The 16293-nt window shown below is 40.9% G+C and overlaps 1 protein-coding gene across 1 annotated transcript in view; it reads left to right on the top strand.

Moving 5' to 3' along the window:
- Positions 1-11203: 11203 nt before the first annotated feature.
- The window catches only part of LOC119556947 (sex peptide receptor), a 42532-nt gene continuing 37442 nt past the window's right edge, over positions 11204-16293 (top strand). Inside the window, exon 1 of the mRNA XM_037869443.1 lies at positions 11204-11463. The gene's annotated coding sequence lies outside the window, so the exon portion shown is untranslated. The remainder of the gene's footprint in view (positions 11464-16293) is intronic.

Genomic DNA, 16293 nt, shown 5'->3' on the forward strand with positions numbered 1-16293 from the left:
CAAGTGGCGCAGAGGAAAAAAGAGGCAGCCAAGGAGGCACTGAAAGGCTGACTGACAGCCATCAGAGATGTTTCGGAAGGAGACGGGGATAGTCGGGGTGTACGGGGTGTACGGGGATGGCTACAGCAGCAGTAATACATTTACATAAATATTACAAGGCTATTACTCGCCGCCCGTGCAACACGCCCCGAGCCTCAGTGCCCCATTCATAGGCAAATACACGTGTGTGTGCATTACAATAATACGAAAATTATTTGTAATGTAATTTCAACTTAATAAATGTTCATTTTCATATACAGCGACAACTCATTTTACTCCGCAGTAGGTAAATGTGTGGCTACACTGGCGAAAAACGATGGTTATAGATACATTTATCAACATGTAACCAATGTTTAATAAAAATTAACTGAGCTTATTTATGAAAATGTTACCAAACCATTGCCTATTTAAAACCTGCATTTTAATATTGACTATTGTAATACTATGTTGTAGATCGTTATAATATTGGTCATGTGTACTTTCAAGTGCTCATGAAATTACAGAAGCTGACAGCGAGTTAAGGTTGGGGCGGAGCTGTGGGAGGTGGGCGAAAGAAGCTAAAAGCCGAAAGCACGACAGGAAGTAAAGTCGTCGAAAGTGAATTTGCATAAACGTATGAAATTTTAATATTTACGACAAATTCTCAACCACTTCCCAAACACCTCGCACAGACACACACAGTGAACACTCGCTCATTTTCACCTTCTTCCTTTCGAGCTGCATACTTTGGGGCGCGCACACACGAAAACTTTTTCCCAGCCAGCGGAAATTCATCTCCAGTACCTGTATGTAGATGTGCATGTAGATGACAATGTTGCTTTCCGGTTGGGAAAGTGAGCGCCGAATGGACGGGGAGTGGCCGAAGAAAGGGGGCGGGGAAGGGGAAGGGCAAAGGAAAGGCACTCACCGAGTGTAAACTAAATTGAGTTAGCACTGAATTGGGCAATGAGCTCGGAACTTGGGGATGGTACACCGAACGACGGCGGAGTCCCCTCAAAGGCGGCGGTTCCCAAATTAGATCTGGTTCGCCTTAATACGGTGCATAAGTTGTAGTTTAAGGCGAGCTAATTTATGCCATCTGGTGGTTGTGTCGTTTCCGGACTCTGAATTTTAAGAACCCAACTTTTAAATAATATGGTTTTCTGCTTATAACTTTTGTGATCTTCTATGGTTCTCCGAGTTGCAAAACCATTTTACATTATTATTATAAATTGTAATTCTAATCGAGCTAATGTATGCCATCTGGTGGTTGTATCGTTTCCGGACTCTGAATTTTAAGAACTTAACTTTTAAATAATATGGTTTTCTACAAATAACTTTTGTCAGCCCTCCGAGTTGCAAAACCTCTTTGTATTATTATTATAAATAATAACTTGTATATATCATTGCAATCATTGTAGTTCTATTTTTTCTAAATTATTTTTGTCACCAGACCATTTTCCCATTTTCTATCGATTCGGGCCGTCCGAATCACCGAGGCGGAACTGCTCCAGTTTCGTGTAATTCGTTTGGTCACACCAGGTGGGCACTCCTCAAAGGAGCAGCAGGACTTGGACTTGGAACCATTCCAAGGAACGTCGTGTACAGTTCTGGGTGGGCTGCCAAAAGTTTGGCTCTCTGGCTGGGATTGCAATTGCCAGGGATAACTTCGCTCTTCGGCCAACAATAGACTTTTGTTTATCCGTTCATTAGCAATGAGCCCCGCGGCGATAACGCTATTCATCTGCAATTATCGCTGCCATTTAAATTATGCCTCAAAGTCTGCATCACTTGAACACTTTGTTTACTCCATCAGTCAGCTTAAATGTTAGTTTAATCGTTTCGGACTTAAATACGCATATAAGTAGCCAAATGGTTTTCTAAATATTCTCTTTGGGGAATCCTCTCGAATTGAATCGACTTCGTGTTCGAATCGCTTTTAATGTACTTTTTAATGACTTTTATTGCCCTGGTCAATCGGTTTTCGATTGTTTTCGAAAAAACACTACGGATTGGAGCACATTAAATTGCCGTTGGGCATGGATAGCATTCGTAATTGACGATTGGCTCCCACCCCTGACCCCCGACCCCTGACCCCACATCCGACTTCTTAAATTGGCCATTGTAGAAGTTTACTTTGCCGTACCCTTTGATGGAAGCCTGTTAAGTGTCTGGCAGAATGCCCTTTCAAGAGCACTTCATTTTATAAATCAGTAATGAAACTGTAAGAAAAGTCAAACTTATTGATTTAATATAGTAATAATATAATATAATATTTGTATATTATATTTAGTTTGCAAGAATTCACATTTCTTAACTGAAACAAACATTTTAGAAATCGGCGTTAGTCCTCGTTCGTTTTTTATTATTTTTTTTATCTTTTCAGGGTATCGTCCCCATTTTCTTCCTGGCCCGTAGATTATTTTCGTATGCGAGCTGGGACTTCAAATTTCATTAGATATTGATTGGCAACTTGCAGCCCTGCAACACGGATGATCAAAGACCGTCGACAAGTTTTCCGCACGCTTTTCCGTAGTCGCCGCCGGTTCGAAAATTTTCCCATTACCCTTTGACGCTCGTAAATTGATTAAGGCGGAATCAGTGCACTGGTCATTTACAAAATAAATAATAAAAAGTGAAAAGTGAAGTCGTGCTTGTTCGTGTGTAAAATAACTTTGGCGTGTGTTTGCCCTGGCTTGAATGCGAGTGGCTCTTGACAGTAATAAAATGTGAATTATTCAGGGATTTCATCGATGGATTAATGGCCAAAAAGAATGCATAATTATGTGCATGATGTTCAAGGGAAAAACTGTATTCAACAGAAAAATTCATTTTTTTTTTTCCCCAGAATTATATGTGATGATTTTACGGAAACACGACGCAATGAAAGCTATTCCTGTACAATTTGGAGTCCGAAAAGGGCTCTGATTTATTTGGGCTCAATAATGACGCACGGAAAACTTTTATTCGCTTTCCTTTTTTTTGACTTGCCAATCAAATAAAGCCTGTTTGAAAGACCTGCCCCTGTCGTTTTTATTCCTCTGGGTTCTCCGCAGTTTCCGGGGAGTTGACTCCGAGCTAGCGATACTTAATTGTTGATTAATTGTTTGCTTCGGTCGGACGAACATGACCGCTTAATGGGAGTTTATTGGCGGAGTTTATTATTTATTTAACAGTGAATTAATATCATATGAGCCATTAATAATCATACACGTTTTGGGAAAACGTTTTCATCATTTTATTATTATTTACTTAATTAACAACATTTGTAGTGAAAACCGTTTCCATTCATATTGAATTCACGTTTAATTAACATTTCATTTTAAACTTAAATGGATATTTTATTTCATTTGGCCTGGTATTTTTCCAGCTTTCTTAGTAACCAAATTAATTCAAATTGACCTCACATCTGAATGATTTTTCCAGCACTCACTGGTCGTTCTGCTTACGCTTCTTGAGCCTCTACACATTAATTGAGCCAAGGACATGTTACGTGCAAATACATTTCGCCCAGCACTGGGTTTCCATGGCTGCAGTCTAATCCTGCCGTCGATAAGTCTCTCGGATTCAATTAAAAGCTGCATTGCCAGCCGCAACAAATAAGTAATCAATACAGTCTGCGACACACGAACGGCGGGAAAAAGAGTCCTCCGAGCGCAGAGACAGTGCGGCACATGAGTGTAAGGGGAGTGATTGATGCTTAGCATTTGAGCATTTGACCCGGCGACAGCAGATTGCCTTCCGTCCTCCACGAGGAGTCAAGTCGAGTTTGTCCTGGTTTGCCGAGTGCATCGTTCTTTATGCCATGCATAAATTACGTGCCACCAGCAAGGACTTTTCACTTTGTTAACTTTGAGAAAAATTGCACAAGCACACACACATTCGTAGCGACAAACTGTTGCTGCCGGCGGGAAAAGCAGTTTTCCTGCATTCCCACAGATAAGACAAGCGGCTTATTGTCACATCGGAATTCGAGAAGGGGCTACAAAATTGAACAGCTTGAGCAGGTCTTGAAAGAATTCGTACCACTGACTTGAGACGAGCTTTCTATATTTTATTAAAGTTGTATATATTGTCCATATTAAGTTTAAGTTAAGTGTTGTCTGCCGGGGACTACTTAAATTGAATAAATTTGTTTTATAAACTACTAGTCGATTTTCCAATGGTAAGACACTGTCAAAATAAATTTATGCAAATACATATTTAATAATTGGAAATTTTAGTAGTGTCATTTAAGGGGGTTCCGTCTATTGTCAGTTTTAAATGGGTGGCTTAATATATATAGACTTTCTTAGCTGTTAAGCAGCTCTTGAAATCCCTCAAATTCAGTGAGTTGTATTATTAATTAAGGATATAATTATAGTTATAATTGGGGATATTATTAAGGATACATCAACGGTGAAAAATCCATGCATAACAATATGTACCTATAGAAAAATATATGCTATGGAAAACTGTGCCCAGCCACAATCGATTTTCCCGCGGGTGGAAAAGTGAAGTTGGCGACTGAAATCGATTCCATGCATTTACAATGAGCACCACATACCGAGGCACTTGGATGGCATGTTAATTAACCAAGCCGTTTTAATGGCTCCTTTTGGGATCGAGGGGAACAGAGGCTCTCGCCTAAATCTTTTCTAAGCTGTTGAGCAAAGCGCATTAAATTGTAATGAGAGGGCGGCACAAAATGCTGTTTTTTCCATTAATTTGCCTTCTCCGGCGGGGCAAGGTCATGGCTTGACAAGCCGCTTAAAACATTAACTTAATATTCCACTTTTTTCTCTCTGCTGCGGCATCAGTGACACAACAAGAAAACAAAGGGATTTGCTTTTAATTATTACTGGGGCTAGACGAGTAAAATGTTTGAAGTTGCCACCGCCACTGCCATTTTACTAGACCTTCGGGTATCCGGTGGCATTAGCCAAATGTCGGCTTCAGACGAAAGAAATCTGATTAAGTTTTAATTATGAAATACTAATGGACTACTTGCAATTTTACTTTTTATTTTTCAGAACTAGCTGTAAGCAGAAATACACTTAGGACAAATAATACTAAACACACCATCATCATATCGTTAAAATGCACTAATACGTATTAATTCTAAGGGAGGCCTCGCAAGGATGTTCACCAGTTTTTAATTGTTCTCCGTAATTATACCCATTAGGGGCACATCTCTGCGAGGATATGAGTGGAAATTCTGAATAGATCCCGGAGAGGGGAGCCTCGTAGACCCAATTATCCGGCAGCCGAAGACAACGGCGGGAACAGGAGCTGCCGAGAGTGACGGCCACAAGGTGCTGGCTCATCCTTGAGCCGGAGATTTAATTGTGCCTCCTCTCTTTCGGGGTCCTGCGAACAATTGCTCATCGCCTGTGATTATCGGGGCCTTTCGCCATTTGCCGAGCACCAGCGGAACCTTTTAGATAGCACCCACCTCCTCAGCTTCCCACACGAGGCGGCTCGCACTTAAAGGACCTCGTGGTGATCAAAGCACTGCCGGCAATTGTCAGGACACAAAGGAGCAGCAGACCAAAAACTGAGCGAGACGTGCTAATTGCACCCCGAGTTCCACATCGAGTCCACGGCATTTCCAAAAGCTGTCAGGCTGCCAAATTACGTTACACATACGCCGCGTTGCCAGACAGAGGTCCTTGCAGGAGGAAGGCAGACGGCAGAAGGCACGGCATCCACTTAATCAGACAATTATGTCGCGCTAATATCGAAGTAATCTTGAGTTTAATGCTTTTAATTTCGCCCATTCGCGGCACACGGAAATCGCGGTTGGAGTTGGCAGTTTCTCACTCATGTGGACGAGCACAATACCTTGTTCTATAGATTTTGTTTTGAATTTAACAAGTCAAGGTTACAAAAACAGAACGGAGTATAAGTAGATACGTTGCTTAGGTCCCTTTAATCCACTTTATAGCAAGCTAAAAGTGGGTTTTAAGCTGAGGAGGAACATTTGGCATCTTAGGAAACCTACGAGATGAAGATGAAAAACGGAATTTTATGAAAAAGGTTATGAAAATTCCAAGATTCCCCAGAAAAAAGGAGAGTCAAACGCATCAGCACTTCCTTTTCCAGGGTATTGTGTCTATAAAAAGAGTGCTCGTGGCAGGTGGTCGGCCTGGACTCCCACCTCCGCCGGGAAATCTGTCAGTCAGTCTGTCAGCCGCTTTTTTGCTGCAAGTTGCCATGCGCAACGGAAAAACCGCTGCTTATGGCGACTGCAGGGTGATGGAAAATTGCGGGGTGCCCAGCAAAAAGAGGGGGAAAAACCCAAATGAAATTGCCCTTTGGCGGGGGCGCAGTGCGTGGGCTGCGATAGTTGGCCGCCACAGGAGCCGCTGCACACGCGGCGTATGCGTTATGCGCCGACCCCACGAAAGCCACATTAAATATATGTGTGTGCGGGCGCTCTATTGAATTATCTGCTGGCCCTGGTTCCCTGTAAAGCAGCAGCTCGCATTAATTTGCTTTAGTTTTATGGCCATTGGCCACTGGCATGGCCAACCCGTCCGCCCGGAAAGTTCCGCTCATCTAATTTATTCGCCGGGACAGCGAAGTCCGGCATAATCCCCTTTGTAATTCCATTGGAACGGGGAAACTGTTTGTGATTTCTGCTGAATTATGAATAATTATGCAAGTTGTGCGAGCAAAACTCGCCCGCGGTAGTGGTTTACTTTCCATTTCCGATCGCAAGTTTATGAGCAATGAAAATATTTACAAGGGAGCAGTTCTTTTGCACTTTGCTTTGCACATTTTTGATTTCTTTTATTATATTAATATTTCTTCTGAATTGAATGGATGCTTGATACTTGATGCCTTGGCATGAGCACCTCATAGTCTGGGCGATATCTTTCTATCGGTTTATGAATCGAATCGAATTCTATATGCTGTGATATTTTTCGAGACCAAACAGTTGCATTTCCCCTGCAGTACAGAGTTCTACGCAGCGGGGGAAATTACGTGAGGGCGGAAGCGAATGGCCACTCCTCCTCGCCAGACAAATTCTCATGCCATCTATATAATTTGTAAGTGTGCCGGGAAGTTGGTCCCATGTGGAGTTGTGCCTCTGGTCCTCGGTGGGATATTGGCACGCACACAGCATAAGCAAATGCATAAACAGACCACACTCCCATCCGCACATCTTCACATCCCCACTTCCCCACATCCTCCGACACCCACACAGCACACACGCATAACAATAACCGAGGTAACTAATAGCAAATTGCTACCCTCGTTCACTTTCCCACCCCATTTCCCCCATTTCCCCACTTGGCGAGGAAATCGCTTGTGGCTGGAAGCTGATATACTTCAATCTTGAGAGTATTTATGACACACCCACTCCCAGCGTTTAGCGTCCCTAATTACTGCCACTGCTGGTAATCATGATTTAAGCGATAATCTGTCCCACACGAACAGTCACGCCCACTGCGAATTGGGTGATCAAACTCTGGTCACTACATGGGTAATACATTAACATTAAATACACTTGGTATTTTAGATTAGTTTTCAGATCTATGGAAATAAACATGTTTTACTTAATCATTGCGGGGCCTTAAAGAGCAGAGCTCCGAACAGAAAGTTCACATCGAAACGGGGTGAAAAAGCACTTAAAGCAAATATGTTGAATTCAATTTGTAGCGCACACACAATCGCAAAGTCCTTATAAATGCCCCCAGGGCGTTTGCGTGTGTGAGTGGGCACACACACGCGTGTGGGTACAGGTGCACAGAGAGAAAAATGGGTGGGAGGGGGCTTGTTTGTTGGTTGTCAAAGAAATACCAATACGACAAATACACGCATTGTGTGCAGATATTTTGTCACTTTCGCCCCTAACCACCATCAATCGAGTTCAAATCGAGGTGTGAGAGATGAATTGAGGAGAATTTATAACTAAGAAGGAAGAGCTGGGATACCTTGAGGGTTGAAGCCCTTTTAAAATTCAACACATTATAATATTCCTTATTTATGGCCTGTTGTGAGATTCATTTGTTTTACACTTACTAACTTTATCAAACATTCGAAATGTTTTATGTAGATTTTTTCACTTTGTATGCTGTATATAATTGTAAGTTATTGAATTTAGCATATTGCTAGTTAGTATGGCGGTTGTAAAATAAAACATACAACGCTTAACTTGATATATGCCAAGTTTAATTATTGACAACTATTATGCAACAAACAAGATGCAAGATGTGTACATATATATTCATTATAAGTTATTTAAATCAGGTTTCTGGTTGTAAATATGTCATAAAAATATACATTCAAATGTTTTTAAATAAAAAGCCATCTTTAATTTTCACCAAGTAGAATATATAAATATTAATGCTGTTGGGGATATTGATTCGTTGATCCTTTGCAAATCCATTCAAAATGTTAAGAGCTGTAAAATTATTTATTCCGATTACGCAATAAAATAAAATATAAATAAATAAACAGAAGCATATGATACTTGTGAAAGGCTTATTGTGAGGCGTTTTACATTGTAATATCGGTAAACCGGTATCGGGTAAGTATATTTCTTAAATAACCCATGCAAACACCGAGTCTCATTGAGGTGGTATTAAGGTGTTCTACCCGGGTTTTTCAAGGACGCCGGATTTACAACAACGTGAAATACGGCTTCTTGATGGGACACACGTCGGTTCGAGTGTACGTACAGTTTCCAATCGAATTAACCGACACCTTTGCCAGAATTGAAACGTACTTTCGGTCCCTCGGGGCTCTTACGACTGTCAGGATTCTTGGAGAATCGCCAGTGAAGCCCCAAAGGCATATCAATCACAACTGCAACTGCACAACTGCAATGCCCTGTAGTTGCCAGGATACGAGTATGATGGGCTTAATTATTAACTATATTGGGTATGTGAGCTTCGGTTCGGTGGGTAAAAGTTCATAAAACATTGTAAATTAAATTAAAATTAAAGGATAGAATTTGGGTGCCTAAAGGGAGGGTTTTCAAAGTTATTTGTAATTAAATAAGCTGTCAGTAGGAAAAGATGAATTTGTAAATACCCTGTGAAATACTGACTTACCAGCTTATTCTTGATATGTTGCATTTTATTTTATGTTTCCGATGAATTATTATAACTTGTCGTGCGATCTCTTTAAGCATTTCACTTTATTTTGTTGGGTTTTCTTTGGCACTTCCTCGTCGTCATTTGTACCAACTCAGCTCCCACATGTTTTTTGTGGCTGGGTACTGGCTAGTGTCCTGGGAATCCTTCCTGACCGTAATACTGATGCCCCAGGCAGCAGTGCAAAAATGCAATTATAGTGGCACCAGGCGGCAACTGCAACTGCAATGGAAATTGGAAATGCAACTGAAAACTTAGCATTTCAAAGCGTATGAGAGAGTCCCCAGGCGAAATCAAAAGGACGGAAATTTGACAGTGGGACGTGCCGAGAATTTTAAGTTGCATGCTGTTTTTGTGGCGAATGTCCGCTTAAAACTCTCGCACAAAAAACACTACGGTTCTGATTTGGCTAAAATTAATTTAAGCATTTATTATACAAATCAATATTGTTTAAATATATTATAGGGGAAAAAGCCTCAATCTTCAACTTTGTCGACGACATAAGTTGTTGGGGACTTGTACTCAGGAGCACCGAAATAAAGTGGAGAAGAAGAAATGGTTTGTGGAAATTTTTGCCTATTAAAAAGAAACATCGGTGAAGTGGGGAATTTCGAGAGTCTCCAAGTCAATATGTTTGCCTGGCGCAACACTGAGAGAAAATGGTGGAGAAAGCACTTGCTATGACAGGCTTATTTTTTAGGTTTAGCAGTAAGAACGGTGACTAGGATTACGCTTAACTCATTTCGAATTAAAACAAAAGTTATAGTAAACTAATAAATATATTCCCTTTATCTCAGTATTTAACTCGAGCATTGCAAAAATACAGATTATCATCACAGATCTTCTATCGCATTTTTTCACCGTGCAGAAGCCGTCCACTTGGTCGGTGCCTTGAGCTAAGTGAATTGGCTTATTGATTCCGGAAGGCCACTCATAAACTGGGATCTAATCGAGTGCCCGAGCGACTCGAGAGCTTGGGATGGAAACCAAAGCAACGCTACAGATAGCGATTTAGTCGCAAGTCGGAAATATGACAAGGAAGTCAATTTCCCCTTTGTTTGAGCCGACAAAGGGCCTGAAGTGCAATCCCCCGGGAGTTGAGTCGTTGAACTTCTAATTGTTCACCTGGACCGCAGAAGGCCACAAATCCTGCAGAGATCCAGAGCAACAAAGCATCAATCACTGCCAAATCGAATCAGCCTTCGATTGAAATCGACCTAAATAAACCAGTCAGTCACATGCAATGGAATTAAAAGGAACCTGAACCTCCGACAAAGGGCCCAAATGAAACTGATAAGGAAATTGCATTTCCACGGGCTCCGCGCCACATAAAAGTGGATGACTTTTCCCATTTTGCGCATTTTTTGCCGGCAGGCCAATGACCCAAAAATCAAGGGCATGAAAAAGCAACCGCATAGCTCTGAAAAAGATTGTCATAAAACCGAGCGAGTAAATTTGGCTGTAAACAGCTATTGTATCATTAAAAATCCAAGCAATGTAAACGGAAAAGCTAATGTTAATCCTTCTGGGGGGATTTCCCATTTTCCGCTCGTCTGCAGGACATGTGGAAGTGTGAACACGTTCTGCCGAGGTGTGGTTAAAGCTAGATGTTCTCGGGTTCTCGAGGGGATGGGGATGGAAATGGGGATGGTTGGGGCCCCAGAGCCAAGTGTCAAACACCTTGAGACCTTCTGGTCGATGGCAAACAGCTGAGAGCAGCGCTTCGATTCGAAAACTCAGAAACAAAGCGCGGCGCTAAGAGATTAAAAAACGCTTAGGGAAAGCAACAATGCCGGGCGGCAATAGCGGCTGGGAAAACAGGGAAAGCGAGGCAAACAAGCGGAGTCAAGCAGGGGCAATGTAAACAAAAAAAAGTGCCGAGCAAGGGAAAAGCGCAGACGCGCGGATAACGTGGAAACTCAGGGCGGACGGATAAAAAACGGATATCCAACAGCTGGGAACACTCCATTGATGTTTTTCCGAGGCTTTTCCGAGCGCCGACGAACGGGAAGCCGCTGCCGAAATATCCGCTACCACTTTTTCGAATAAAACTAAAGAAATTTGTTTGTTTTGATTCAGTCGTTGCGGGTTTTTTAAGGCGAACACACAGCCCTGAGAGGAAATCTGGAGACGACCACACACATCTGTAAACTGAATCCCGGCTAACTGAAAAACGTTTTCGAAAATCACCAAATAACACAACAAATGCTTTTGGCTTTTCAACAAATACAAAAACCTTAAAACAATATACGAAAGTTCATGTATACAGTTTTTTACACATTTTTTTTCTGTGCTCTGTGACCATAAAAACGAAAGCTAAAATAAATAGAAAAGTTTCCGAATGCCAGGAATTTATCAGGTAAATATCGCTTTCTTGGCCTATTTTGTTCTTTGCGAAACGAGCATGGGAAACCCAAACTGACAGCCGAACAATGGCAAATATTTATCGCTGGCCCTAAACAAGGCATAAACAAGCCACTGAATTCCTCGCCGAAATCAAAGAAAATGTTTTCCTAGCCCCGATATTGTGGCCATTTGTAAGGAGCGGCCCTGCAAATCACAGGGAATAAATGCTGTAGATTGTGATAAAATATATTGGACCAATGGGTTCCCTAAGACTTTTGTCCAGAGCCCTTACAAATTGAATTCAACTCCCCTCAAATACTTTACTTCGCCTGCTCCGTGTTCTTGAGATTCCCCGCTCTCGAAAGTTGAAATATTGAATTTTTAAACCGTTTTGTCCGACTTCTTGGCCCGCATAGTTCTGTGGATCTTATCCGGCGCAAAGTTTTCGCAGTCAGCGCTGGCCAAACAGCTTAAAGTTGAATAAAATGAGGAAACAAAAAGTGAAGAGCAAAAATTGATATGAAAAACACACTTCCAGTTGGAAACTTGTCAGGCAGTAACTTGCACTTTGCCCCGACTTTACTTTAAGTTCGAGTCGCAGCCGACAAAATTGATAACAGTGGGGAAAATGAAGTTAGTTTCGACGATAGACAATGACCTTAGACCTCAGGCATGTAAAACTTTTGTAAAAAGGAAGATAAGAAAAAAAATGTACAAAACAAAAGTGAAAATTTTAAAAAATATTTTAATGCTTAGAAAGAACATTTATTTATCCAGAACTAAAAGTTAGCTTGTGTAAATGTGTCCAACGTTCTTGTAGCTGATGGGCAGTTTCTTTGTTGTGCTGGTTATTGTCGAAAGAGTGACAGGATGCCAGCCAGGACCTTCTTTCGTTTCGACTCAACATTTTCCTAGGACGGTTTTCATTTTCTCCGTTTCCGCTTTCTGGTGGCATGGATTCATTGGTCCATAATAGCCAGGCCAACTACAATTGGCCATTACTTGAGTCAGAAAACTATTATAATTATAAGTATTTAATGCACTCGGCTGAGTCGGGGAGAATGGCCACCTAAGATGTGAAAATCAGGGGTCGTGAAAATCGGAAAATTACTGACAATAAATTAATTTGGACCACTTCCAATTGCAACTTCCAATTCACATTTGCACTCATTGATGTGTAAATTAATTAAGAGTAAGGGATTATGAGAAAAACTTTCGAAAATCATATCAATTTGGTACTTGGGATTTGATCTATGAAGTGCTCAATAGTCACAAATAAAGAGATTAAGAAATAAGTAAGATGTGCTTTTCATTGTACTTGCAATTTGTACAGAATTTATACATGTTATAGGGATTCATTGGAACATTCATCGAATCCTTATTCTACTGATCCACAATCATTTAATGAATTGGTTAGTTTTCTTAAATTGTATATTTTAAACGCGTATTTGAGCTTTTATCAGGGTTAATTGTAATGTAGCACTTTTCCACAATATTAGGCCGACATAAAATCGATTCCCGTCGATGATGCACCAAAGTGCAAAGGCAAAAAGCGGGCTTATCAGCAGCGGTCAGACCCACCGTCATATTGGCATGGCGTGTAAGGCAAATCCGAATAAACGGCGAAAACATGGAAATCCTTTTGAGTTTTGACCTGAACCCAAAACAAAGGCAGAAAGTGCGGTTGGGAAACAAAATAAAAAGGGGCCACGCCAGAAAAAAGAAGGAAAGCCCCGGGAAAATGCAGCACGGGCAAGGGCAAATGTCGAAGGGCCGATTCGGATGGCCGAAACCCTTTGGCCGCCGGGCACCATCTTGCGACCTTGCACCGCCACCCACCTCATTGAACTCGGGGAATTCGCCCTTTTTTGGGCCGAATTATTGAAAGAAAAACATTAAGATCCCTCTGTTCGGTTTTGCGGTCGGTCAGTTGGCCACTTTTAATGCCGGCTAAATTTGCACCCAGTCGAGCGGCAGACAAACAGAGCTCCCTGTGACCCGCTGACCCACCCACCGCTTCATTCCACTTGGGCTCCACTTAACGGCACCTGTGGCTCCTGCTAATCATGATTTTAATGACTCCTTGCCCCGGTTGTTTATGAATGCCGGTGAAAGGATTATCGGGCATCGCAGTGCCCGGCAAGAAAAGGTCACAATTAATTTTTTAAATGCTTTACAGCCAAAGTTTTTCTTTGTTTTGCCTTCGTTTTCGGGGATTTCTCTGCCCGGCCTTCCATACTAAATGCTTAAAGTGCAATTGTGGGTGCTTACAGTTGGATGTTGGTACTTGGGCCTTTAGAAAGGAAATTCCCGAAAGACTTATTTAGGCGGTTTCTACTATTAGCTTTAATGTACTTGCCAAAAGAGCATTTCAGGGTATTTTATAAAGGGTTTTGAGCATCTATAAAAACTGATTAATTACCACTAGTAGGCTGGAGACTAGAATAGATTAGTAGGTATATTCCTTTGGTTAAACATGCAAGCCACGAAATAATTGAAATAGGAGTAAGTTATAAATCCACTTTAATCATGCTAGGAAAACAAAACTCAAAGACAAACCCAATTCAATCAAAGTCATCTTTGTGATCTCATTACCAATCAATGTGGGCCCCCCGGTAAAACATAAGACCCCAGAAATGGCCTTGGTAATATAATCGCCCTAATTTAATTTCTTTACAAACATGCCACCGAAAGGCAATATTTCAATAATTTATCTGGCTGTTTTTTCACTTGGCCATTTGTTTGTGCTTTCCGCATTTTATTTTGGTTTTTTGTTTTTCTCAGTGAATATGTGTATACATATAGAGAGAAGAGCCTGGGGGCCTAGTCAATATTGGCACAACACGTTGTTTGCCCACACTTACACACAGCGACTATGCAAACGAGGCTGACCAAAGATGAAATATGTTATACCGACAACATATTGAATTCAGATTTAGTGTCGCCAAAAAGCAGAGTCCTCGAAAGCCGAGCAGCGCGTGCAGGAGCGTTTTCGGGTTTCCTTTGTAAACAACAGCGATGCTGTCATAGGAAGAATCCGGAGCCCCAGGTTCATTGACATCAAAGTGCTTGTGTGGCAACAAAATAGTCCTAGGCAAGGACATGAGTTCTAGGACCGCCAGGAAGGGAATTTTGTCCCCAATATGTACCTTGAAATTTACTGCCAATGAGACAAACTAATAAGCATTTATACACCGCTGTAAGTTCCTTCAAAAAAGCCTACAGAAACACTGGATTTTTGTTTTGTTTCACTAGGAATAGATTTAAAAGGTGTTTTGACAAGATTTAATCTTGTGCACTCTTCAAAAACATTTTTTTGTTTCTTATTTCTTACAAGGAAATATTTTATTTCAATTAGGAAATGTGTTTTTTGTGGGCACGTTCGAGTTTTCATATAAGTTTTCATACATCCTCGAGGGTAAGCAGAGTAGCAATTATTACACGGCTCAACAATTGCCAATGAAAAGAAAACATCAGCCAAGTGAAAAAATGCGAGTGGGAAATGGGAAAGGGGATTCGCTGGGTTTTCCTTTTGATGAGGAGCGGCCAAACAATGCTTGAAAAGCGGAAAGTGGAAAGCAGCGGGAACGAAACCGTGTGGTTTCGGTTTGGATCCTCTAGAGGAGCTAGCAACAGGTTCGCTTTTCCTTTTCCGCCATTTTCGTTGAGGTTGGGATTTAGATTGGCACTAAGACCCTTGGTATACTCCTTGAGGGAGGGAGTGCGGTTTTTCCAGCTGGTAGAGGAAGAGTGTAAGAACTATAAACAATCCTAAGAGACAGGCTTCTTTTAAAGGAATTTAATTTAATATGCAATTTTACTGATAGCATTAAGGATTTTAACAAATTTTAGATAACTAAGGAGGCGAGGGTAAATATGTTAACCCGTTTAAATGTTTGATTGATCAAAAACCACACTTCTAGATTCCATAACTTCAGTAATTGGATAGCGATTTTAAAATGGGATACCACTATGAGTTTGTGGCTGAATTCTCTATAAATCTAAATTCTAAATTTTCGTTTAAACGATGTTCAAAATGTTAGCCCATTTTCATGTTGGATTTTTCCGTAATTCCAGTGGGTTCCCGAAAGGTGACCCAAAACTGGATTCCATAACTTGAGTAATTGGATCCCGATCTTTAAGTGGGATACCTCTATGAGTTAGTGGCTGAATTCTTTATTAATCCAAATTAAATTTTTTCTTTTAAGCGATCGTCTAAATTTTAGTCGATTTTCATGTTGGATTTTCCCGTAATTCCAATGGGCTCTAGAGTGGTGACCCGAAATTGCACTTCTAGATTCCATAACTTGAGTAATATGATCCCGATCTTTAAGTGGGATATCTCTATGAGTTTGTGACTGAATTGTCTATAAATCTAAATTCAAATTTTTTTCTTAAGCGATAGTCTAAATTTTAGCCCATTTTCATGTTGGATTTTTCCGTAATTCCAGTGGGTTCCCGAAAGGTGACCCAAAACTGGACTTCTAGATTCCATAACTTGAGTAATTGGATCCCGATCTTTAAGTGGGATACCTCTATGAGTTAGTGGCTGAATTCTTTATTAATCCAAATTAAATTTTTTCTTTTAAGCGATGGTCTAAATTTTAGTCGATTTTCATGTTGGATTTTCCCGTAATTCCAATGGGCTCTAGAGTGGTGACCCGAAATTGCACTTCTAGATTCCATAACTTGAGTAATATGATCCCGATCTTTAAGTGGGATATCTCTATGAGTTTGTGACTGAATTGTCTATAAATCTAAATTAAAATTTTTTTCTTAAGCGATAGTCTAAATTTTAGCCCATTTTCATGTTGGATTTTTCCGTAATTCCAATGGGCTCTAG

The sequence above is a fragment of the Drosophila subpulchrella genome, chromosome X (assembly GCF_014743375.2).
Source record: "Drosophila subpulchrella strain 33 F10 #4 breed RU33 chromosome X, RU_Dsub_v1.1 Primary Assembly, whole genome shotgun sequence".
NCBI classification, from domain to species: Eukaryota; Metazoa; Arthropoda; class Insecta; order Diptera; family Drosophilidae; genus Drosophila; species Drosophila subpulchrella.